Source organism: Tympanuchus pallidicinctus, unplaced genomic scaffold (assembly GCF_026119805.1).
Source record: "Tympanuchus pallidicinctus isolate F22 unplaced genomic scaffold, pur_lepc_1.0 scaffold5, whole genome shotgun sequence".
In the NCBI taxonomy this organism is placed as follows: Eukaryota; Metazoa; Chordata; class Aves; order Galliformes; family Phasianidae; genus Tympanuchus; species Tympanuchus pallidicinctus.
In genome coordinates this window covers 64,867,452-64,891,121 of record NW_026294769.1, presented here as the reverse complement: position 1 = coordinate 64,891,121, position 23,670 = coordinate 64,867,452, and the positions used below count along the sequence as shown (strand labels likewise).

Below are 23,670 nucleotides of genomic sequence, written 5' to 3'. Positions count from 1 at the left end.
ATATCAAAAGGGCCTAAGGGGTTTGCAGACTTGAGGATGTTTCACTCATCATGGGAGAGAAGGATCTGATCACCCCTGGTCGGTGCAGAGTGGAATGCCATAGACCTCTTGATACTCCTATAAGGATCTGGCCCATCCATTTTTCTCCATGCTGTGTAAGGAGAAAGCAGTGTATATCTGGGTGTCCTTGAAATATCTTCCAGCACACTGCACAACCACGGTGTTACTGCAAGCCAGGAATTACATGACCTCTGCATATCTCAGGGAAACATTTGATACTGCCCACATAACCTCATTGGCATGGATAGCACTGCCAATGAGCAGCCAAAGTAGAATTCCAGCTCCTCACATAGGAGCAGTGCAGCAAGTTGGAGACCTGAGAAAGGTACTGCACTGCTTTTCAAGCCTTCTACACCCTCCTTGATTCTGTCTTGGGGAAACTGGATACTAGAGAAATTTTTTTCTCAGAAAAAGTGGTAGAGCACTGGAACAGGCTGCCCAGTGAGGTGGTGGAGTCACTGTCTCTGGAAGTGTTCAAGAAACGTGTGGAAATGGCACTGAGGGACATGGTTTAATGGCTATAGTGAAGAAGTGTTGACGATTGGACTAGATGATCTTAGAGATCTTTTCCAACCTTAATGATTCTATGAATCTGTGAACCATTTGGTATGTAGCTGTCTTCAGGGAAGACCCTGAAGATGAGCTGAGCCAGTCATAGAGGTTGGGCAGCACTCCTCACAGCCTGTGGGCTTCTCTCAAGCTGAGGAAGGCCTCTCTGGACTAAGAAAGTCTAAATCAAATGTTTACACACTAAATACTTGTTTGCTCTGGGCTGCCCCAGTTGGAGCAGTAGTGAATTCCTGAGACTGGACTTGACCTTCCTTGGAGACAAGCATGCCCAATGCCTTTGTGAAGCCAAGATCTCTGTATGCAGACTAGCTTTATTATATATTTCTTTCCAAAATGTGGTCTTTTTTTTTTTTAATAATATGCAAAACACATGCCATATCACAAATGATGGGATAGATTAAACAGCTGGTAAGGAAGTCCCCTCTCAAGGACCAGTTTAAGAATAGTACTTAAATAGCATAAAGGCCATTGACCAACAAAAGACTTTTTGAGCTCTTGTGCCTTTTTATGACTCCCTGTTCACCACAGTATTGAACAGTAGTGAGGAACTGAAAAATATTTGAATGCTATAGTGAACACTTATTTCTGTCTTCCATTACAGATGATAGGTAGACATCAGATGTAATGATAAGGAAACATCAGAGTTGGGGGAATTAAAGGATTAGTGCTTGGTTTGTCCTGAACCCCTGTGAAAAACTTCTTTTAGCATTTATTATTTGTCTTGCAATACCTAGATTAGACTACGTTAAGCACTGGTAAAAATAAATAATAACTCTGAGTGTATGAGGTTCACATCTGGAAATAAGTAAAACTGAGTACAGGTCACATGCAGGCACTCTGACATCTCTTTCCAGAGTGAGGTTTTGGTCCTGATCTATCTACATTCAGATCTTGCTCCATTCTGGGGCTTGATTCTGAAAAGTGGACCTCAGAAGTGCTGTTGTGGAGGGTGCATTAGAAAGGAAATACAACGAAACCAGTCTTGTAGAAACAAAGGAGGTAGCATTTCATGGGAGATGTATGCACTAATAATAGGACATAATATATAGTGCCCCCAACTTTGTTAAACTCCTGGATCAGTTTTGAGTGCTGTATGATGGAAAGCATGGCAGAGGGGATCCATACCAGAGTACAGTCCCATGTCTTGGTTGTTGGTTCATATGCTTATGGATAGTAATTAGAGGGAAGCAAAATTCTTTAAAAATGTTCAAAGGAAACAAACCAGCTGTTGATGTGTGCTAGAAATACTTGTGTGCATTCCTTATTAACATAGCACCATGCGATGCTGGGTCATGTGTGTGGCGCGAAGGACTGAGGTCATGTAAATAAAAGACTGGTGACATTCAAAATACCTTTTCTCATTGTGCTAAGGAAGCATTACTTAAGGAATAAATCACTTTAAAAGCTATCAAAATTTGCAAGCTGATGCATTGAACAGCTATGTTTTTCCTTAAGAAAGAGATGTAACTTTCCTTAAGTAAGTCAAGATCAATTACACTTTGGATTGCATCACTTTGGATTGCACTTTCCACACTTATCAAATATGAAGATCGTCTTTAAAATGAGATCTGAGCTAAGGACTGGGGGAAGAAAAATAGCAAGCAGCAAATTGCAGTGTGTCTGTAGCCTAGTGACGTGTATCCTGTGATGCAATAAGACTGCATCATAGAAGGAAAAGTAATTCAGAGTGGGATGGAACTGGAGGTGTGAGAGTAGCAGTAGTAACTCCTCAAGGAGAAATTCAGCTGATTTAAAAATAATAGTTGCCAGGCAAGACAGAAAGTCTTGGAGACAAGCAGGTGGCTGCAGCAGATTCTTGTTCGAAACGCTAAGGTGAGGGCAAATTACCGTATTCTTCCAGTCTTTCTGTTTCCTTAGATTCAGAAGAAGCCTGATAAACATGTGGAAATCTCTTGTCTTCCCACTGAGTATCCTCTTTCATGGAAAAATGAAGCTGATATGCAAAGTGAACTACTTTCTCTTCTCTGAGTAGGGTATTGATGCTCCCTTTGCTCCCGCAGTTCAGGAGGTTACTCAGAGGTCAGATACTCTTATAAAGTAATTTGATGCCTATTGTAAAACATGATGCTCCTCTCAGTTTCTTCAGAGCTCTGAAACATTCCTTCTGCTTCTCCACTAATGCTTGCAGCCAGTTGCCTCTGGTGAGGAAGGAAGGGATCAATTCTCAAAGTAACCAGATTATGTCAGAGATGGGAATAGGCAGAAGTAGACAAACAACAGCCAGAATGATCCATCAGTCATTCCCAAGGGGCTCTTCACAAATAGCTTTGATGTACTCTCAGTGCTGAAATTTATGGGCATTGTTAACAAACAAAGCTCAAGGCATTGCTAGAGGAATGAAGTGTTTTCAGTTACTGTACACTACAGGCAAGCCAACAAGCAAGCCATCAAAGCTTTTGCAGACAATTAGTTTTAAACAAACTGAGTGTAGACTTTTGAGACAAAAGTACTTCTGTTATTTGATAGGGAAAGATTAATCATACCAAAGGTTTGATGGCTGCAGTGCACAAATCTCCACCTGAGCTTCTCATCGTGAGCTCCTGATAGTGTCAATGAAAGAAAAAATGCACAATTTAAAATATGATGTATATACTGGATTTTAGATGTAGACTTTAGAGTGACATAATAGCAGATGAGGTGGCCGAGTGGTTAAGGCGATGGACTGCTAATCCATTGTGCTCTGCACGCATGGGTTCGAATCCCATCCTCGTCGGCAGGCAAATCTTTATGAAACTGAATGTGTACAAGTCTATGGGGCCTGACGACATGCATCCCAGGGTTGTGCAGGCTGATGTGGTTGCCAAGGCACTCTGCATCACATCTGAAAAGTCATGGCTGTCAGGTGAAGTCCCCAAAGACTGGAAAAAGGGAAACATTGCTCCCATTTTTAAGAGGGATAGAAAGGAAGACCTGGGGAAATAGAAGCTGATGAGCCTCACCTCTGCATGACAGAATCAGTGGACAAAGGAACAGCAACTGATGTCATCTACCTGGAATTCCGCAAGGCCTTTGACGTAGTCCCACATGATATTCTTATCTGTGTATTGGAGAGAGATGGATTTGGAGGCTGTGCTCAGTGGAAAAGGAACTGGTTGGATGATTGCAGCCAGAGGGTTGTGGTCAACAGGTGGAGGCTGGTGACAAATGGTGTTTCCAGGGTCCATCATGGAACTAATGCTCTTCTACATCTTTATGAACAACCGAGGCAGTGGGATTGAATGCACTCTCAGCACATTTGTAGACAACAGCAAGCAGAGTGGCACAGCTAGTGCAACAGAACTTCGTAAGGAATGTCATCCAAAGAGACCCGTCACCCAAGTGCAAGGTTTTGCACGGGGGCAATCTCTGATATGAGCACAGTCTGGGAGAAGAACACACTGAGAGCAGCACTGCAGAGAAGGATCTGGAGGTCCTAGTGGATGGAAAGCTGGATATGAGTGTGCCCTTGCAGCCTGGAAGGCCAACAGTATCCTGGACTGCTTCAAAAGAAGGGTGGCCAGTAGTGTGAGATTGTCTCCCGTTGCTCTGCCCTTGTGAGACCCCACCTGCAATACTGCAGGCCTGGGGCCCCAGCACGAGCTGTTGGAGTGGGTCCAGAGGAGGGACACAAAGATGATTAGGAGAGCTGGAGCTCATCTCCTACGAAGAAGGATTGGGTGAGTTGGGCTAATTCAGATTGGAGAAGGAAATCCATGTGGAAATGTGGAAATCTGCGTATAGCCTTTCAGCATCTAAAGGGAGCTTAAGAAGATGGAAAACAAAATTTTACATGGTCTGATCTTGATAGGACAAGAGGAAATTGTTTTAAATTAAAAGAGGAGAAATTTAGGCTAGATGTAAGGAGGAAATTCTTTACTCAGAGGGCTGTGATGCATTGGCACAGAGTGCCCAGAGAAGCTGTGGATGCCCTAACCCTGGAGGCAGTCAAGGCCAGATTGGATGGGGCCCTGTGAAGCCTGTTCTGTTGGAGGGCTGCCTTGCCAATGGCAGATAGGGTGGAAGTGAGTGGTTTTTAAGGTCACTTCCAACCCAAGACATTCCATGATTCTGTGATTCCATATTCTATGATTCTATGATAGTGGACACCCTGATATGCCAAATTGTCATCACTGTTGAGGTAAGCCAGATGAGTGTCTCTGACATACTCTTCTCTATCTTTGATCACATGAATCCCAACAAAGTAGTAGTTCATCCTAAGAATGCTTGGCCTATGTGAATTTCCAGTACTTCTCAGTGATTATAAATCCTCTGCCCCAGGGGATCCTGGTTTATTTCAACCTACAGGGTTTGACAGTCATGTCCAAGTATCTCATTGATCTTTTTGACCTAATAATTCATGACCTTTGTCTTGGCAGTCCCAGGCAGAGCAAAGCCTGGTTGGAGTTTTATGTCTATTGGCCCTTTGAGAGAGTGTCTTCTGAAAGCAGATTTCTGTTTTGGACTTCTGTTCTATATTTTCGTATCTACAGAGATGTCTGATACTACTTCTTTCTCTTCCTAGTAGTAATATTTCCTCACTCTGCTGAAACAGATGCTGACAGTAGAGTATCAGCCAGTAAAGATCTGAGGCCCTCAAGGATAAGGTCCCCCCAAGTCTTTTCATCTTCAGTAACATGTTTTGGTATGCACCAGTATGTAGGTGACTGATTTCCATTTTGCCTCTGCTATAGATATCTCTCACTCTCCTTGGCTTTCTCCTTAAGCCCCTTCCCATTTCTTTCAATTTATTCATCATCAAGAAGGGCCTGAGAATTATCCAGTAGCTCTAAAATCAAGGTCTGAGAAGATGCTCCCAATTATTTCTATCCTATGACTTCCTCAGGTGCTTTCCATTACTGAAAAAAGCTAACATTTTTGACTTTTCATTCCAACCTGGAAAAAAAATTATAAATCTGAAATTTTCTGCTAGAGAATTAAGAAGGAAAGTTTGAATCCCACAAATCATATTTTCAAAGGGAAGCTCCCAGTCTGGATATTTTTAGCCTCAACTTAATTAAGTCTATCTCCTTATTCAGTTCTTACTTTCTTCACTGAACTTACTTGAAGAAATAGTGGGCTAAGAGGGTTTATTTTACCAGCGTGTTCTATAACACTTGCTAATTTTGGTCAAATAGCTTTCCTCCAGATCACGTGTGGGTAGCTGGTATAACCAGCAGGGTACATATTGTAACTATCAATTTTGAAGCGAGTGCAAGTTTTTGCTGTTATGATGTCTGTTTGGCAAATGGTTTCTGGTCATAAACTATGCAGTAAAAGATGGAATTGCCTTCTGTGTTTGTGCAATTAAAAACTAATTATAAGACTTAAAAAGTTGTTGTTGTAATGCCAAGTAATGACCTTCTGTGCATATTCCAGCAATGAGTATTTTCCCTGTATTCCTTTTTATTTGAACAAAATGATTTTGTTCTTCTTAATGTCTTTTCTGTGGCAAAGGTAAGGAATTCTAGATGCATCTCTGGTGTAAACAAATGTATGAAAATAAGGAACAAATTTCTTTCAGTGAGTTTGAAGAGCTTTCATCCAGCTAATAGAAAATATGGAGATGAAGCTGTAGGAAGAGCACTACAGGTTGGAAAGTGATTTTGTTCTGTGCATATGTTAAAGAAAGCAATATGAATGCCTATTTCTATATGCTCAGGAGCAAGAAAGAGGGAATTTTATGTTGTGGACAGTTGAACACAAACTTCTTAACTATTTTCTGTGTCTGAGCTATAACTGGTGGAGTGCTGCCCTGGGGCTCTGAGGGAGCCAACCCCATGGAGACAGTACAATCATCACCTTGCTTCACCTTTGTCCTGGCCTTCTAAAGTTTCCTGAGTGAGCAACAGCTGCATATGAGAGTAAACTCTGCTTGTGCCAAGGCTTGACAAGCATCCTCTTCCCACAGCACCCTAAATAGGGACCTCATTGCCAAAGCACCTCCAACCTACTTTCTTCTTCCCTTCCTTTCCTGTCTAGTCTACTGTCTGTACCTGCAGTCCTCAGGGGAGACAATTGTTGTGACATCCATAGGTGAAATAAATAATTATAAGACCTTGTAACTTGTATTGTTCATGTTTCTCAAAACATTTCATTAGTGTCTGTAAGTTGGCATCTCATTTTTCCGAAGCAGACATATCTGAGGCAAAAAGGAAAAATAAGGACTGTAGTTCAGTATTTGTTCAAGACTTTAGATGTCTCACTGGGTCTTAACCAGGCTTTAAACATTTAGTCTTAACTGGTTGCATGTACTATCCCTGTCATTATGGGCCACCTGAGAGAGCAATTCTTAACGAAGACTGAGTAAGGAATCATTGCACCCAACTTCACACATCTCCATTTGGACTAGTTTCCTTTTGAGTTCGGTTTCCATGTTTCCTTTTGAGGCTGTAGAGAAAAGTAACATACAATTCATTATGTCTACTGCAGCATGAGATAGACTACCCCTATTTTTCTCCTTTGATCATAAAGATTATTCAGTGACAACTGGCTTGACAATTTATAACTGTATTTTAAGAGTTGATTTTCATCCACTGTGATAAATGCCACTGTTCTCTGAAGTTAGTTCTAATACATCAAAGAGTCTGTTTGCTGGCCTGTGATGTACATCTGTACAGGTTCTGAATCAGCTGCAGGGTACAAAAGAGACTAGTATTTCTGGGGTGTAACTTGTAGTTCTTACGGATTCAGCTAATGTTGTAACTTAAAAGTTCTACAAAGTTGTTGACTATGACCTTTTGTCATCCAGGACTTGTGAAAGAGGATGAGGAAGCAAGAGGAAAGGACCCCGCTGTGATAGGGGGGTTGGAACTTGATGATCCCCGGGTTGCCTTCTAACCCAAGCTATTCTATGATTCTATGATTTTTGTGGTCCTGGCATTCCTCAGCATTACAGTGAGTTTTAGAGCCAATTTGCTTTGGCTAAGGAGGACAAATAATAGGAAAAATGAACTACTGTACAAGAAATTTATTTGCTGTGACTACTGAAAGCCACATCTTCCCACCCATCATATTATGGTGTAATCTCTGAAGTGAGACAGGCTTTTCCAAACTTATGCCATCAGGTGAAAAATGAAGCTTCCTCACTATTATTCACATTACCAGTATCAGCCTTCAGTCCTGCTGCCTGTTTTGGAAAATAGCTTTTGTTGGATAGGAGCTCTATCTAGTAGTATGAGTCTGACATATTCCTTTTTAATTTATTATTTTATGATTTTGTGTGATAAAATTGAGTGCTTTTCACTTATTACCTTTTTCAGTAAATAAGACCTAAGCCACGTCTCTTAATTAAGCAGTACAGAAAGTGGCTTGTAACTCTGTAAGACACCTCATCTCTGCACAGCCTGCTATGTGAGGCTGGGATGACTTATGGTCATCCCAACCTTGCCCACGCAGCCACTGGGATATGTGTCTTCCCAGAATAGTTAATCTCAAATTCCATTTGAGCCCCTCCTGATAGTAGCACTAGAACTATGCAGTCATGCCTCAAAGGGCCATTTTGATTTAACTAGAGAAACAGAGAGATAAAATGTAATCACTCCTTCCTGATTTAAAAAATAAAAAAAAAAAAAAAAAAGACCTCTCTGAAATAATTTTAATGGAATGGGAGGATGAGTATGTTTGAAGAATAATATCCATTTGGCTAAATTAATTATTGAGATAAAAAGTTCTGATGGAGCCAAAATAAGCAAAAACCCAAAGCCTACTCAGTCTGTGAAAAGATACTGGTTTTGATTAATTTGGATGAAGCCGTAAACTTAAACTGTATGCAAAACTACTCTACTACATATCCACAGTTAGGAGGCTGCTCCTGGGGCTATTCTCCATCATGTGGCTGTTTTCTGCCATGAATCCCATAAACGCTACAGCCACACTTCTAATATGGTGTCACTTTGGAGGATTCCATAGATCCCCTTGCTTCCTGCCAGCAGAAGCAATTCTCCAAATTTCAATTGCACCACTCTTCTACAATACGAGGACACCACAGGTATTAGAACCAATGTGGTTGTTTTATTCATTATAGAAGGAGAAAAACATTCACAGAAAAAGAATTCAATACAGAATCATTAAAGGTAGGCATGAAAGAGAGCTCAAGAGATTACCTGATATATCTTCTTGCCTCTTCCTGTGCAGGGGCAGCATTAACTCTGTCTCAGCTGTGGATGGATGAAATCATATCCATTTCCAAAGGACTTTTTATATATACACATTTTCTTGTTTTTTCAATCTTTTATTCTTCTCTTAATTTCAGCCGATTAAATTCTGTTAAAAAAACAAATAAATGTGATAGGAAGGAAAAAGTCCAGAAAAAAAAGAAAGGGTTACTCAGAGAAAGTGCACTTCTCTAAATGTTATCTGTTGAATACAAGTGGAAGGAAAGATGTGCCATGTTCTGCCTAGAAATAATTGATATTTCTGTACTGGCTATTTTCAGAAACACATCTGTGAAAAATGGACATGCTCTGCAGTTCCTGGTATTCAATCCAATCTCATGGAGAAGTCTTGACTTCAGTAACAGATTACTTGTGCCACATTTCCTCAAAGAATTCTGATGAAAGATCCAAATGTATTGCTGATGAGTTTTATATGTATTCTCTACTGTCTGCATTGTTGTAAATGCCAAATTTCTGCGCACAGGCTATTAGCAATGTAAAATACACACTGGCATAGTTCTCTAATGCACTGAACAATTTACTAGTGTGATTTATGAGGGAAAATTTTGTTTTCATTGGCTGTCACTGTGTTTGACCGTGCCTTTGAAATACTCTGAACCTCATTAGCTATGAAGCATTGTGCTTTATCTACTTTTAAAATATCTAGACAGACATCTATCTAGACAGTGCTGAGAATAGAAAGAGACGGGGCAAGATTACCCTCATTTACTTACATAGGCGACTTTACTGCTTCATGCAGATCCGTAACCATTCAAACATGAACATGATGAGGATATGATGAAAAGCAGGGCTCTTCTATGCTGGTACATTAACTGAAAAAAAACCCAGACTTCTTTTCTTCTCATATTGTGTCCTACCACTATGAGAGAAAATACTGAAAAATGTTGCTTCTGTTCCCACTCTCTCCAGTCATTCGAGTTTCATGGATTTGAATCCTCACTGCAATACTTCCATAGGGTAATAATTCCCTGCTACCCAAATTCTCAAGGATATTTGATATCTACAACCCTCTAGGCAATGCAGGCTGCCATTACGTGTTATTGCCTCTCCCACAGTTTATCCACTTACCCAGACCTCTCAGAACTTATATTTTTTTTACCACTGAGCATTTCCAAACCTACATAGAGTGCCCTGCAGCAACCTGCATAGGCTACTGAGCCATCAGATAAGAATAGAGGCAACAAAGCTTTATTTCCTAAAAGTGCAAAGTACTTGGTTATATAACTGTAGTGAGATGGAGGAATGTGAGGAGAAAGGATGGGAGCAGTGGGGCACTGGACGCAGAATGGATACCTAAGTAGATGGCCTAGAGTGAAATAGAAGATAAAGGCCTGTCTAGGAAATGCCTGTGACTCATTAGCCAGATATATTCATAAATTGCCTTCACTCTGAGACTGGGGGGGGGGGGCTGAAATTTCCTAGTATATGATCAGGGTTGACAAAGCTGAGCATAAAACCCCATTTACATACATTTGAAGATTTATCCTCCTGCCATTTGTACACCCTCCAGCTGAACTGCTTCTGACCCAGTGATGGGGCAACCAAACTCACTGTGGGCCACGGCATGTGTGTCCACAAAGGGACACTTAGGGACTGTGCAGGATGGGAGAGCTGTTGTGAGGGTTACAAGGAGGTGCTGGCAGGTGGCACTCGGGAATATTTGGGAACACTTGGGAGCAGGAATTAATCGGATTTTCAAGGACAGAAAGAGTTCTATTTCCATTACTTTCATTTTCTGTGGAGGAATCAGAGCTCCAAGTGGAATCCACTTCTGCTGGTGTAAAGGGAGGCAGCTGATTGCCATCACCAAAAGACCAATAGCAGTGGTTACATTCATCTGTTGCTAGATCAGATAAAGCTGAATGCCGAAACAAAGTGATGTTTTTTATGCAAGTGCTGTCACTTCTTGCTCAGGTCCTCACTGGCTGAGCCTCCAGGCACCAGACAAGGGTCATTTCTGTACATGTCTGATAGTCCTCCAGTCTTCAGACCCAGACTCTCTTTTTACCATGTTTTCCTTGAAATTTAAAATAATCTCAACATCAGTTCATTATATTTAAATGTCTTTATATAGGTGATTCCTAAATAAAGTCATTTCCCTCTAACTTTCTGGCTCTTTACTGAGAAATTTTGAATCTGTAACACTTCGCCTCTTGCTAGTTGCAATAACATCTTTTATTTTGCCTCTTTTCACACTTACCTGCTGACTGTATCCCAGCAACAGCAACCAGGGGTCTGACTGAACTTCCATCGTCTTCTATTGGCAAGGGGAGGAGCAGGGAACAGTGAGACAGTGTATTTCTTTCTCATTTAAGCATAATGGAATTTACATATGCAAAACGGCATACTTAAGAAATACGCAAGCCCACAGAAACAGGTTTTTCTTATGAAAGATGAAAAATGAAAGATTGCTTTGTAAATTGAGAAACTGAGCAAAAGCAGAAGCTTACATTTGACTTTTGACTATGGAAAAGTAATAAACAGAATTTATATACATCAGCCTTCCCCAGCTGAAGTGCTGTCACTGTGGCATTGTTCCATTTAGTGAGTGATGGGACACAAAGTCTTTCACTGTTTGAGAAGATTATGATAAACTATAGTCATAACTGAAGCACTAACTCTGGGAAAAGATTGATAGATAAAGGTGAATTTAACTTTTCCCTCCTCCTTGTCACATACCTTGTAGTGGCTTAGCATCTGTATCACTCTTATTTACCATGCTGGCTTTTATGCAATATGATTCCTACATCAAACTGAGAATTTAGGTGTTGGGCTCACTACCAGGTAATGGGGTAGGTATTTTCACTGATGGTGCTGGGATGCAGGATTTTCACAGTCCCCTTCACTGACCTTGCCCACTTGGCTTTAAGATGCTGCCATGCTGGGTCATTTCCAGGGCCTGCTTGATGCAATATCTCTTGTTTAGTAATAGAATCATAGAGTGGCTTAGACTGGAGATTTACCCAGTATAGGTTTAGAGATTACCTAGTCCCAGCCACTTGCTGTGGGCTGCTTGCCACCCACCAGCTCAGGCTGCCCAGTCCCCATGCAACCTGGCCTTGAATACCCCCAGGGATGGGGCATCCACAGCTCCTCTGGACAGCCTGTACCTGAGTCCTCTGTATTTCTCTCTTTTCTATTCTGATCTATCCTTTTAATATCCACTTTAAATTTCCTTCTAGAAAACAGAATATCCATTTTACAACCAGTACATTCATTCCTTCCAGCCAGCAGAAACCAGCTGCTGTTGCACAATTCATCTCTTCTGGTCTCTGGAATGTTTTCATGCTGCATTGATACAAATAAATAAACTGCAGTACACTGTATAAAACTCTTACTAAAAAAGGATTAGTCTTATTAAACAAAAGAATGCACTGAAATAGAAGAAGACTGTTCAAAATGCTTCACCATCATGATTAGTCAAAGTGCAATGCCAATATGGTTCCCTTGGCTTTATAGCTGATTTACCTCAGATGGAGCTACATTACAAAAATAAAAAGAAAAGAAAGGAATTTTAAATGAATTCAGCAATTTTTTATCCAACAATGCAACATTTTTGCATTTCACTTAGTTTTTGAAATATCCATGTTCTCTCTGAATCCTTTCAGAAGCTTTTCTCCTGGCATCTCTTGCACTTGAATTCAGCATTTAATATTCCATAAATCCACTTAGGATATAATAGAGTACTGTTTCACCTTTGAGGTCTGAGGCATAAGAAAGATATGAACCTCTTAAAGCATGTCTAGAGGAGGGCCACAAAGATGACCAGAGGGCTGGAGCTCCTCTCCTATGAAGACAGGTGGAGAGAGTTGGGCTTGCTGAGTTTAGAACAGCAAAGACTTTGTGGAGACCTTACTAAGGTATTGACCTTCCAGTACCTAAGAGGGGCCTACAGTGAAGATGAGGAAGGATTTTTTACCATGGGCTGTAGTGAGAGGAAAAAGGATAACAGTTTTAAATTAAAATAATGGAGATTTAGAATAGATGTGAGAAGGAAATTCTTTACTCAGAGAATGGTGAGGCAATGGCAGAGGCTGCCCAGAGAAGCTGTGGATGCCCCATCACTGGAGGTGTTAAAGGTCAGGTTGTATAGGGCCTTGGACAGCCTGATCTAGGCAAGGGGGATTAGAAATAAATGGGCTTTGAGATCCCTTCCAACCCAAGCCATTCTATGACTCTATGATTCTATAATGATTTAGATTTAAAAAAGATTTAGAAGCACCCTTATTCAATGTGTTGTGCACTCTTTCTTGTGCACTCATATTCCCTAGACACCTTTCACTTGAAAAGTTTTAAGAGCTTTATAAATCCACTGAGATTAATGATAGGGCAAAGAAACAGTTTTCTTTGACCATTTCCATCTTTATCCAAGGCTGGCTGCAGCATATGCCTCAGGAAAAAACAGAAAAAAGTGACTGGATTTGTCTGACTCCCTCATAGTTCCCCAAGCATTACAGCTTAACCAGTCACACAGTTATTAAAATTACTTTTGCTACTAACCTACAAGGCTGTGTTCAGCATGGATGAGACCTCAGCTGGAGCACTTGAGTCTGTTCAGAGGCAGTGATGCAGAATTACGGTAAAGGTCTTCCAATACATGGCAGGTTCCTATGAGAGAGAATAATCCTCAGGTTGGATAGCAGGAAAAAATTCTTCTCAGAAGGAGTGGTGAGGCATTGGCACAGGCTGCCCAGGGAGGGGGTGGAGTCACCGTCCCTGGAGGTGTTCAAGAAACGTGTAGATTTGGCACTGAGGGATGTGGTTAGTGGGCATGGTGGAGATGGATTGGTGGTTGGACTACATGATCTCAGAGGTCTTTCCCAGACTTGGTGGTTCTGTGATACTATGGCTTATTTCCATCCCATAATGGACATGAGAAGAAACAATCAAAAATACGTAGAAAAATGAGCAGATTGGAGAGCAGGGTGCATTTTCAATGACATCAACAAATGAGGAATGAACCACTTGCCTGCTTTGAAAGTAGGATCCCTTCCACCCCTAATAAATACATCTTCTGTCATTTGTCATTTTGCTCAGTTTTAACCACTTGAGCTGAAATTTCCCAGCCTGGGAATTCTCCCTGGACCTGAGGTAAAGCAAAACTTCCAACCCAACCAACAACAAAGTTTCAGTTTCCTCCAGTTCTCTGCTCCATTGCTGATTTGAACTGGAAGGACTGAGTTTGGGAAATCTTCAATCTCTGCTGTTCTTGATCCTCTGATCCAAATGGGAGGAACTAATTTAAAACAAACAAGCATTAAAAAACCACAGTTCTATACAAACACAGTAGAGACATTTGCAGTTGACAAACAGAAAGACTGCAGTCAGAGAGTCAGCCTCAACCTTAATGGCCTCTGAAATAAATGATGTATGCTCAGTCACTGGAGAAGATCATTTATTGCTACTTTTTGCAAGATGTGAAAGTCTCTCAAAACACCATAAATGTCTTGCACAGAGCTTTCCCCCGGTGCCTGAATAAAGTGAGAAAGTGATGAAAGTGTCATTCATTTCCTCTCCAAGAGCTGACATAGAACCAATCTCTGTCCCTTATCTCTGCAAACTTTAAAGACTCTCACTGAATTTGGAGACTAAGATGAAGCATAAGCCTTTGATATCTATTCAATCTCAGCGTGCCAGTGTCACTATGTTAACTGCTTCTGCTGCCACAGCACAGTATAAAGCTCCTACACCTTCTGTATCTTGTTGGTACCCTTAGGAAGAGAAGGCTGTTCAGACACTATTAGATTTCCCGAATGGGATCTGCTTGCTGCTGCGGTTCTTCTGGACTGTTTTCATTATGAAATGGGCTTTATTTCAGTTAAACACCTATTTGCAGCATGAACTAACTCCTCAGCCAATTAGTTTTAGAAACACTAATTAACAGACTGGAAAAGCATGCTTGTTTTCTGAAGTTTTTGCCATGATTTTTTCTGCTTTAGAAATTTAGAAATTTTGAAATTTTGAAAAACAGCAATGTTCTGAACACCAGGCAGGAATATAAGAGATTTCTGTATTGGAACAGTTATCCAAATACAGCCCTGTCCAGCCTAAACTTAAATTAATGTATCCAGAGATGGGGCATCCACCACCATACACCAGTCAGGTATCTGCACTTAAACATGGGACAAGATTACGGAACAGTAAAACAAGATAAAGAAAGCCAACCTCAGACTCTCCCCATCCAGAATTGTTCCTGACATTCACCAAAGAGCTCTAAGGTATTTGCAGCAACTGGAGAGCTCAAACAGAAGTTCAGGCATCACCTCCCTGCGTGGTGCTAGTTTGTATCTGACCCTACAGATTGCCTGAAGTCTCAGCCTTGGCCAGACTTGTTCCCCATGTTTCCCAGGGCATCAGCTATGGCCAAACTCTTTCCTTATCTCCCATCTATATTTGATATATTTGAATTTCACTTGCTGGTTCCTCCCTGTAATAAGAAGGCAGCTTCAGTGAATCAGACTGTTGTTATATGGGGCCGTCTGCTCTAACATCTTCCACTTTCGTATACTTTTTGGAGATAGATGTGGAGACATACAAATGTAAAGGAACTCCCTTGTCCTCCCAGCTGGTCCTGCAGCTCTAGTGCCATTTTATGATGGGCATTTCTTTTGCTTTACTAAATCACATGTTGTAAGATGCATTTATTGTACATACGCTGTAGGCAACCCACTGTCCTTCTGAGCTTTATCTCTCCACAGAGACTAAGAGCTACAAGCACTACTGCTGCAGATGGAGTTGGCCAATCTTTGTTCACTCCCACACCAACCCACACTTGTGTCGCAGAGGCTCACTGGTGATTTTTATTTATTGACCAGTGAGTGGGCTGTTGGAAAGCAGCTGAAGGGGTTTTCATAACTCTAGTCACTACCTGGGGGCAGGATACTGAGCAGAAAAGTCATTGGAAAAGGGAAAATCTGCATTATTTTTTCTTAACAGAGCGAATTAATGTGAATTAAGTTTCATATGCTGATTACCTAATGCCTGTGTGGTGGGGGATGCTGTGGAAGTTTGGAAAAGCCCATAGTAGTTAAGGACAAAAAAACAACTCTCAGACTGCAGCCATGCTGAGCATCCATTCAGGAGAGGAACCTACAGTATTTTTTCCACCATCTGAAAGAAAATGTTCTTATTTTTCAGAAATACAGTAGTCTTTGGAGAGACTCACAGCTGCAGTACTTTGGCTGCAGAGTTGTTATTTAAATGTTCATTAGCAGACATGTCACAGGGAACAACTTTCAACTAATTGTATATTTCAACTTTAAACTAATTGTATATTTTGAAGATGGTGCAGTGATTCCCAAGGTGAGCACATAATAGTGGATATAAACACATGCTGCTTCAATCCTCCCACTGCTTCTCTGGGCTGTGAGTGGTCTGTGAACAGAAAGAGCTTTGTAACTGCTTCAGATGGATCAGATGTGGGCTTTATTATCTGGGAAAGACTGCACGGATTGGTGCCACTGCAGATATCTCTGGCATGAATGATGTATGAAATTCAAGCAGACTGCTCAGTACAGTACAAAAAAGGTTAAATGGCCCTGAGGATGATATTCAGAGAGCATATAGGGGCACTTCAGCAGCAGGGTAGTCTCAAAGCCACAGAGCGCACCTGTCTCTAACTGGGGCAATACAATTTGTGCTTGTTTTCAGGCACAATATCAGGGGGTGACCAGGCACACAATTTGCTGATTGCCACTTCTGCTCTGAAGATAATGACATGCAACCTAGAGCCCCACTGCCTTGCATGGCTTTGTCCCATTGTGCTGGTGTTGTTCTCAGCTGTGAGTCATATCTGAGTGCCCAATTCATAGCACTCAGTCTCGTCAGGATGCTGCAAGGCTACACAGTTGTTTTCTTCAAGAAGCAGAAAGGTAAATCCTGTTGCAGCATAATTCTTGCTACTCAAGAAGAAACCAGAGAGAGAAAGAAAAATGTAAAAAGAAAATGGAAAATGGAAAATGGAAAATGGAAAATGGAAAAGGAAAAGGAGAAGGAGAAGGAAAAGGAAAAGGAAAAGGAAAAGGAAAAGGAAAAGGAAAAGGAAAAGGAAAAGGAAAAGGAAAAGGAAAAGGAAAAGGAAAAAGAAAAGGAAAAGGAAAAGGAAAAGGAAAAAAGAAAAAAGAAAAAGAGAAGAAGAGGAAGAGGAAGAGGAAGAAGAAGAGAAGAAGAGGAAGAGGAAGAAGAGAAAAGAGGTAAAGGTAAAAGAAAGACAAAAATAAAAAGGAAGTATTGTTTTCTGTCAGAGGCTTTGTCTTTGCTGTTCTTCTGAAAGACAAGTTTGCTCTAAGTGAGAATCAATGCATCTTCACTGCCTCTGAAGACTCAGATGTGTCTGCCCATGATTCCCATCTTCTGCTGTGTTCAGTGGCTCTCACACCTCTGACTATTCTTTGCCATCTTAGGCTACTTTTAAGTTCTGCATGAGTAGGTCTATCTAAGTCTTTCTTTCATTAGAGACCTGGAGATGAGGCAGGAAGCAGCCTCCAAATGAGTCAATTTCCATACATATTGGTCCCTGGCACAGCTTGAGGCCATTCCCTCTAGTCCTATTGCTAGTTACATGGCAGAAGAGGCCCTTCTAAGGCATTAGGTAGCTCTGTCTCATAGCTCAGGTGGAGGATTCTGATGCTGAACTCTGCTCCCTCCTTTGTTCTTGAGGCTTTCTTGCAGGTGACATTTGATTTTATTTTCTACACTGCAATAAATGAATGGGTCAGTGTTAGAACAAGGGAAAACTACACCCCTTCAGCTGTACGAAGACTGGTTGAGCATCTTCCAGGTTTCTGAGTTTCTCTCAACCACTAAATGCCTCATTTTCCCCTCTTGTCAGCACTAAGAGTAAATTACAGTGACTTTTCCCTGCTTTTTCTTATTTTCAGTGCAACTTTCTGCTGAACTGTGGCTGCCTTTGTGAACATGCTCAGAAAACACAGGATATCCAACTCCCCAACAATGCAGCCATTCTTCCTGTGCCCAGGAGCAGCCCATTTGTATGCAGAGATTAGAGAACATCTTCCTTCAAAAATCTATGTCCCAACATCACATTTCTCCATTTTCCCAAAAGTTAGCTTGCAAAAAGTGGATTTCCATACATCAAGTATGTTCCCTGAAATTACCCAGAAATCCCATCTCCATCTCCTATGGCCATCTCAGTCAGCACCTTGCTGGGGATGGCCTTTCCTACCTGGACAAAATATCTTACAGGTATGAGTGTGACTGTACAGAACTAATGTGTTATTAGATATGGTTCCACCAAGGATGGAGCATGGCGGCATTGAGCACAAGACACCATCCTGGCTTCATGCTCTTCAGATCTTCAAAGTAGATCTGCAAGTCTTCCCTGAAGAGAACATGAGGGGTTATGGAGGCTGCTTTTTTTAATATATGGGCTGGATACTCAAGAAGTGGGAAAGTGTGCTGCATTTTCCCTGCATTTTTGCTAAGGTAAGCTATGTAAAGGCTTTTTAAAACCTTCCAAAAATACAAACTCTCTTTGCTTGTTTGTTCAAAAACTGAATTAAGGAAGCTTACAAGACTTCTGCCAAATATGAGAAATTAAATTTTGTAATTTTATTCTGCCCTAAAACCAATGGCTTTGTAGCAATGGCTTTTTATGGCATACAATTTCTCTTCCTGATAACTTCTCCATGTTCCCCTTTTTCCACACAATATTGCCTCAGGAGATAACTGCCTCAGCACCTTTCTCTGTGTTCCATTAATATCCTTCTACTTGATAGGTCCCAACCACCTTTCCTTCAGAGATGGGCTGATATTTAATCAAACTAACAGCTTTTCTCTTCCATTACCTGCCTTGGAAGCTTCCTGCTTCTATTGCAGAGCTGAAGAAGCTCACGCGTGCCTATAAGCTTTCTGAAATTTTCCTTTTGAGCTGACTGGTCTGAAAACTAGATGATGTCTTTACTTACATATGTTGTCTTGAATTAGTAAGATTTATAGTATTTATTTTTTAGAGAAATGTTTGCATAGGCTTTGCTTTAGGATGCCAGAATGACAGAGTTCAGTGCTGCAGTTTGCCAACATGCAGTGACACATTTGCATTATCAACATCCTTATTAATCTGAGTTGATTTAGAGGGTCCTGTAGTCTGGTAACTGCAACTTCTATTCTAAAGGACTTGCTAAAAAAAAAAAAAAAAAAGAAAGGAAAAAAGGAAAAAAAAAAAACCCTGCATATAACTATGAATTACTTATTTTACTAGCAGGAAATTAAGAAAAAGGAAGAGATGGTAACACTCTGGGTAAATGAGACAAATTTTGCTATTTAATGGAAGCAGCCACTTCATGCTTCATCTGTTGGGTGCTGGCAAGCCAATATATAAACATTCAGAGAGATGATGAGACAGACTCCTGGCATGAGGCTGCACCACTGCAGTCAACAACAAGAAGTGATCAGTGCAAATACAGCACAGATTATGGTTAAATGTCAGATCATAGAATCACAGAATGGCACAGACCTTAAAGCCCATCCAGTTCCACCCCCATACTGTGGGCAAGGTTGCCAACAACCGAATCAGGCAGATCAGGTAGATTTGGTGAAAAGCATCAAATGATGTGTCAGAATCTTCTCCACCCTGTTCATTTGGTCACATTCTAAATTTCTGGGTGGTGAGTTGATGATTGGACTAGATGAACTTAGTGGCCTTTTCCAATCTTTATAGTTCTATGATTCTATGATTAGCAGTGCTTCAGAAACTCTGCTCTAAGCAAATATCAACAGAAGAGCTCTGCAAGGCATGAGCAGGGTACATGCTGGCTGCTCACAGCTCAGCAGATGCCTGACAGCTGCACACAGGGTGTTCAGCCATGTTCCACATGCCTGCCTTTCAGAAAGGTATGCAGCAGCAAGTACAACCAACTCACAAGGATTCCTAAGACCCTGGGATGAAAAGCATTTTGATGGGTTAAGAAGGAGATCACAGCCATGCATATTCATAACAACCTAGTTAAAGCTCTTAGTTAATATAATTATAAGCAAGGCAGTCAAAGAGCTCTCATGTACAAAGTACTCACAGACTGCCCCAGGTTAAAATAGCATTTTTTCACTGACAAATTTGCTTTGTCTCCTCAGAAGCGCTGTATGTTGTTGGGTTTTTTTGTTTGTTTGTTTGTTTGTTTGTTTGTTTGTTTCCTGAGATACAGATCACGATTTATTTAACTCACTTTTGGGGGAAGCTGGGTCTCTCTTGGATTTGTCTCAACCATAGCATGTAATCCCACAGAGAAAAGATAAGAATAGGTCATGTGGGGTGGATTCCTACACATGTTGATCCTGATCAACACTGAGGGATCTCAGCAGCATCAGCATCCTCCATCATGCATCCCATAGGACATCTTGGTCCACCTGTAAATCAAATTGTTCATCACTCCAGGTTCACGTGCAACCTACCCCTTTGGCTGCAATAGAAAGAATCCCTCAGGTCACCAAACTCTTGCTGGGAAATAATTTGCCTGGCGTAATTTTATTTATTTGGGGAAAGGTGATGTTATTGGAAATAAGCCATAAGTTTTGGGATGTGATTGAGGATCTGCAAGGCTCAGCAGGCAGTGGAATTGTAGGAATTGTATAATGAAATTTGCATCACAAACCTATGAGGGCTGCTCCAAAATTGTGCCCCTGTTTTTATGATGTTGATGGTATGACAGTAGAGATTGAACTTTCTCACCACTGTCCCATTGCATCTTGTTGCCATGTGACAGGTGGCAGCAGAGGGGCAACCTGACAAAACAGCATCTGACATGGAAATGTGTACGAAGCAAAGGTGTGTCACTGAACTCCTCCATGGAAAAAAATTGGCATTTATTGACACTTGCTGCACATTTATGGACACCAAACAGCGGATGTGAGCTCAGTGATGGATGGTATATTTAAGCAGTGACAGCTGCAGGTCATCTGTGCTACTGCAGACCATTATAAGTGCAGCATGCAGGTGCTTGTTCATCCCTGGTGAAAATGCACAGCTAATGGTGGTGATTATATTGAAAAATAGTGTTCTGAAACTGAGAATTTGCTCTATCACATAGTGCTATTCTGCTCTTTGTATCTGTTGTAGTTTCCATGGAAATAAACAGGGGGCATTATCTTCTGAGTGACCTATCTAGATATTTGCAGACTTGATGGGAAATGATTTTTTTTTAGCTGTCTGCTTAATCTTTGTTCTTAAAAACCCAAAAGGTCCTAATCAAAACCTGTGGAGTCAATAAAAGAGTTGAATATTTCCGTCTGTTCTCTCCCCAACATTCTACAGATGCTGTAGAAATGAAATTACAACTGTGACAAAGTATCCCAGCTTCACTTTTCAGAGAGGAAACTCTTCAAGCATGTGCCAAGCTCAAATAACAGGAGGAGCTAATAAATTCCTATCCTTATCCTATCCTTAAGCATGCACATTGTCCTCAGTATGCAAGGTCAGTCCTGGCAGGCAGTGAGCATCTACAAATGGAAGCCAAATTCTGTACATAATTTTCTGAAGAGCCATTTTGAAGATGTCTTAACGTGAAGATGTGAAGATGTCTTAACGTTGCATTGACATGCTTGCAGTGCCTGGTGAGAAACAGCTAATGCAGGCTGGGGACAAACATGGAAACTGGAGATGCTTTTCTTCCTCTTTGCTAGCCTACCCTTCCCTCCAGCAGAAAGAATGGCTGCCACGAGCAGAGCAGAGGCAAGAGATACTACTGGGCAGTCTTCCTAAACCAATGGGTTACGCACAGCCCTTTCAAGAATTTGCAATATGGAGTTCTGTGCTCTGATGAGCAATTAAATGTGGAAGGGTAGGATGCTGGAATTAGTTCATTAATTAGCTGTCAGTGTAATCGTGGAGGGCTTAGCCAGGGCTAGCTGAGCAGCAGGAGAGAGGGGAGCAGCCTGAGATCTTTCCAGGTTGCTCTTAATGAAGGCAGCCTCTGTTATCTCTGAGTCACAGCAGAGAGGCATCCAGGAAGCTCATGCACGCTCTCCACTAATTAATGTAGCTCTAATAGGCCTCCACGTCTGCCTACAGCAGTCCTCAAAAAAAAGACACAGGCTGGAAGATTATTATAATAATCTTTTCTCAAGCAAAAAGATGTGGAAAGTTGCTATCTGTTTGCTTTTGAGATGGGAACTTAATTAGAAAATGGAAGGGAATGGGTTTGTCCTGAGCCAAATGTCTGGGAGTCTGGAGCTTGGTCTTGGGTTGAACTTTTCCCCAGTCAAAATTAACTGATACAAAAAGTATCAATTTGTCTGCAAGGAAGCAGCACCCTGCACTTTGGGTCTGTAGACAAACCAGGCTATTCAGCCAAGCTCATAAATATCCCTTTTGGAGCTCACAGCAACACACAGCACAGTGAGGAGCTTCTCCAGGCAATTACAGTGACTAACGTATGGAGGAAACAAATTCTTCTATCATCTTACCAGGGCGCTTGTTACTTGCAAATGTAAAAGTCATTTTAATGTACTCATTAGTCAGTACAGAAGCTAATCTGCCTGGTGCAATGCCCTAAACTGGCTGGGGACAAAGCAGAGCATTGTGCTGTATGCAGAGCAGGATAAACCCTCTGCAAGTTCCCACTGATCCCATTGATTTCATGACCCAAATAAGTAACCTTTTGAACAAACCCTCACTGGCACCTCAGAAGCAACAGCAACTGCAATATTGAAAAGATATTTTTGGGCTTTATGGAAAAATAAAAAAAAGTGACACAAACCTTGTGCTGGTATTGAGATTGGATTTATAATATTCCATGCAGTCTCTTATCTTAACATGTAATATTTCAGGAAATGTGGAGATATGGCACTGAAGGGAACAGCTTGGTGGGTGGTGATGGGTTGACTTTTGGACTAGTTGGTCTTAGAGATCTTTTCCAGCCTGAATGATTCTGTGATGCTATGATAACTTACATGGATGGAAGAGTATGAAAGACCTATAGGGTACCTTTAGTTGTGGAATAATATTTGCAAGCGTGGGTAATGCCCTCCTATTTCACATATGTCCTTACCATATCCTGGGAGATGGTGACCACATTTTTCTTTAGTGAGGACTGGTTGGATGTGGAGGAGACCTTGCACTTGCTTTAAGGAACCAGGGCTGGCCTGAGACGGTGAGATATGGAGACTGAAAACTGGAGAGAGACCTCCAGGGAGTAGGAGTAATGGTAGGGTGATGCCCATGTATTGAGTCTCTGGAGCTATGGTTATGTGAACATCAGTCATAGTGTCTTTAAATATTTTTTCGGTAGGACAGAAATTTGTCTTTAAAAAGTCTCTTAAATTTGTCCAGAATTTCAACTTTCAGGAACATTCAAGGAAAAAAGAAAATCCTAAAACTAAACAGAAAAAACACCCACCTCGCCAAAACCCAGGAGGTCTCGAGATCTCAGGCTATTTCATACTGAATTTAAAAAACATGAAGAATTAACTCTGCCATGATGCATGAGAGATTTTGAATTTGTTGTCTCAGAGCAATGATAACTGAATGATAAAGATGTATACAGTCTGTTTTTCAGCTTAGCTCTTCCCCCTTGCTTTGCTTAGCAGAAGAAATGGCTTTGCCAAAGCATGAATTCTATATCCATTATGCATTAATGCTACCTGGGTATGAATGGCTGCTCTTCATATGGTAATCCCACCAAGAGTGAGTAAGCTGTTTTATAGTTAGGTGTCTCTACATGGAAAGTTGTATAGATCCAACAGTTCTTGATCCTTTTTGTGGTCTGCCTGAACACCTGATTCTGTGTACATGGATTGATGTTTGGACTAGGTGATCTAAGTGGTCCTTTCCAACATCAATGATTCTTGATTCTATGAAAGGCAAAGGGGGAGAGTCAATGGCAGAGCCAGGAAATGGTGTAGTATCTCTCTATTT

General features: G+C 41.2%; 1 long non-coding RNA gene and 1 other non-coding gene across 2 annotated transcripts; one reads left to right on the top strand and one right to left on the bottom strand.

The window, feature by feature from the left end:
* Positions 1-3,282: 3,282 nt before the first annotated feature.
* TRNAS-GCU (transfer RNA serine (anticodon GCU)) lies at positions 3,283-3,364 on the top strand. The gene has a single exon. It is a non-coding gene; the product is annotated as a tRNA-Ser (tRNA).
* A 2,689-nt stretch (positions 3,365-6,053) lies between these two features.
* On the bottom strand, positions 6,054-13,407 carry LOC128091111 (uncharacterized). The gene is made up of 5 exons (XR_008211248.1): positions 13,305-13,407; positions 11,005-11,061; positions 9,518-9,663; positions 8,733-8,892; positions 6,054-7,017 (listed from the first exon to the last, which is right to left on the bottom strand). It is a non-coding gene; the product is annotated as an uncharacterized LOC128091111 (long non-coding RNA).
* Positions 13,408-23,670: the final 10,263 nt, after the last annotated feature.